This window comes from Echinops telfairi, unplaced genomic scaffold (assembly GCF_000313985.2).
Source record: "Echinops telfairi isolate 266 unplaced genomic scaffold, ASM31398v2 ScPeMD7_3533;HRSCAF=4204_0, whole genome shotgun sequence".
NCBI lineage: Eukaryota > Metazoa > Chordata > Mammalia > Afrosoricida > Tenrecidae > Echinops > Echinops telfairi.
In genome coordinates, this window is record NW_022107431.1 from 5,681,730 (window position 1) to 5,684,562 (window position 2,833).

General features: G+C 47.1%; 1 protein-coding gene across 1 annotated transcript in view; it reads right to left on the bottom strand.

Moving 5' to 3' along the window:
• Positions 1-2,833, bottom strand: part of PACRG (parkin coregulated) — a 590,873-nt gene that overhangs the window by 471,663 nt on the left and 116,377 nt on the right. The gene's annotated exons all lie outside the window — the stretch shown is intronic.

Sequence of the window (2,833 nt, forward strand, 5' to 3'; positions counted from 1 at the left end):
TAGGACTAGCGAAGAGGTAGTTTACTGAAGACTTCTGTCAGCTTCCACTGTGGAGGATCTCACACCGCCCCCCCCTCCGCCCCCCCAGGATTGCAGCATTGTGTTTAGAGCAATCCAAGTTGCCTCTCCACTCAAAGTCTTCCTTCTCGGTGCCCACCTTTCCCCACTCCTGTGTAAGCAGCTGATGGGGAGACAATAGGTTCAGGATTTTGCAAGTTTAGACCACAGTTCTCCTCTCTTGAGAGTGTTCACGTGAAGGACCTTGAAGTAGGACTCTGTTCCCACCTCCATCACTGTCCTTGAGTCGACGCACAGATAAGGATGGATGTAGGTAAAACAGAAGAGTGGACATTTCAGGTGCAAAAACTCAAAATCATTTTGAAAATTCCTGTTGCCCAGGCTGACTGTCTGCTTTGTGACTTTCTACAGACACTTTTGCCACTGCCCCCTACCCACCCCCCACCTTTCCTTCCATTGCCGTAGATGGTGATGGCAGCAGCAGCAGCAGCATAAGCCATCGTGTCTCATGAGTGGTGGTGGAGGGCGTGGAAAGAACTGTAGAAAATCAAGATGCTATATAATTAAGATTTATCAAGGTTCCAATCATTGGTGCTCAGAATTTGTTTGGCATATTCAGAAAACAGGTATTTCAAGATCTGCATGTTTTCCAGGGATTGCCTGGTCGACTTCATATTCTGTTGTTGTTGTTGATGATGATGTTGTTAGGGGCCATCCAGTTGGTCCTGACTCATAGCCACCCTACATACACACAACGAAGCAGTGCCCGGGGTGGTATGCTAGAACCCACTGTGGCTGCCACTGTGTCAGTCCGTCTCATCGGGACCTTCCTCTTTTTCGCTGCCCTTCCACTTGACCAAGCATGACATCCTTCTTCATGTTCTTCACAGTCTAAGTCAGATTTATCAATAATGTACTTGCCACAGATAGGCCTAAAAGCATTTTCACTGTAGATATTTTGCAAAACTTGTTCTGGGGCTATGCCAGAGAGTTTGGGACCTTCAGGTTGTCAGTGGTGAATGGGAAGCAAGGGACCATTTCCCTATGTACTAAACCCCTGGGTCAGTTCAGGATATGCGTTGAGAGGCCATAGCACGCAAGAGCACACACCTGCCCCTAAATGCCGGTGACTTTTGTCGCTCCTGTAGGAGCCCTGGTAGCCCAGGGAGTTCATCTGTGGGCTGCTGATGGCAGAGTTGGGTGCTTGACCCCCACCAGCTGTCAAGTTGATTCCAACTCATACGGATGCTGTGGGACCGGGTGGAACTGATCCATAGGGGTTCCGAAGCTGTACAGGAGTTGACAGACTCCTCTTTCTCCCAAGGAGCAGCTGGTGGCTCCCAACGGGCCGGCCTGTGGTTGGCAGTCCAATGCTTAGCCCACTGTGCCACCAGGGATCCTTTCCTTGGAAAGGGAATGCCATCTAAAGGGGCCCTCTACTTCCCGCTGATGCAAAGCTGTCTGGCTTTAAGCCCATGGAAAAATAAGCATGGAGCTACTGAGGGTCTGTGCACAGGTCTGTGTTGAACGGTTTTCATGCCTTATTTTCAGCGTTCTCTTAAGTTAATTGAAGTGTGCTTAGCAAAGCTTCAGAAGACCGAAGTAGAAATCTACAAGCTATGGAATAAGATGCTCCTTTAAATGTATGATGTTATCCTACCAGTGACAGCAAATAAACTGCTTCCGCTTTTTTATTCCTTTTTAGCTGCTACAGTTGAAGGTGGCTTCGGAGAATTCATACAGCTCTAAGAAAGCCAAGCCGTTCCTATCGCTATGGACTCTTGGGCTATCAAAGATAGAGCAAAATGTTTCTCCTACATTTTTATTCTTACTAATACATCTTAAAGGTACATCTTTTCTAGTCTCTTGATACACCCCCGTGGTGCTAATCAAATAATGTGAATAGATCAAAATGAATCAAAATAAATTATTTTTCTCCCTCTGTAGGGCATAACGACTTAAAACACTGACATCCACTCCCTTTGTAGAAAGGACGGTCTTTTTCTTGCCCTTAAAAGGGCCTAGCCCTTTAGGAACTTCTTCCATGGGAACCAGTCCATAGACAACCACACACAAGATCCATGAAATGCAGCGAATGGAAACAAACCCCAAAGCACAAAAACCTTTTGAGGATACATACTTATCCCAAGACTAAATATAGCTAAAGAAGTTATCTTTGCTGTCTAAGTCGATTTTTTTTCTCATTGTGGGTGCATTTCCACGTAACTTTGCCACAGAAATGTGTGAAAACAAGAAAAGCATGTCCTTCAACCCACCCTGCTCCCTTGAGAAACACGCACGGCAAGATCGCGTCCTAACAAGGCACCGATTGGGGAGCAGATTTTTCTTGCCAGCTAGATCAGGATTCCTCTAAGCTGCATCACCGAGTAGCTGGTGACAGCTGGAGATGGAGAAGTGGTGACTAATAATGAGGCAGCATCCTTTAAAGGCTTCCTGGAAATAAGGCCAGCAACTCTGCCAGGCTGTCCATGGGGGAAGGAAAAGCTGCATTTTAATGACTCTTCCTAAGCTATGTAGTTTGAGGAATTCTACAATTTGGCAGGGTTATTAAAAATGGCAACTACAAACTAACACAACTCTATCTTTTCCTAAATGCAAACAAGTCCACATGTCAACCCCAGACAACCCCTGAACGACAGTGTGGTCAAGTGTGCCCATCCCTGCTTTAACAGGCTTTGGGGCAGAACTTCCCGGGGTTGCCCTGACTCCCACCCCAAGTGGGTGTGGGCTGTGTTTGCACAGAGAGACCCTGGAAACCGAGAGACATCACCCAGCGCCCAGCCGGCACTCCCCT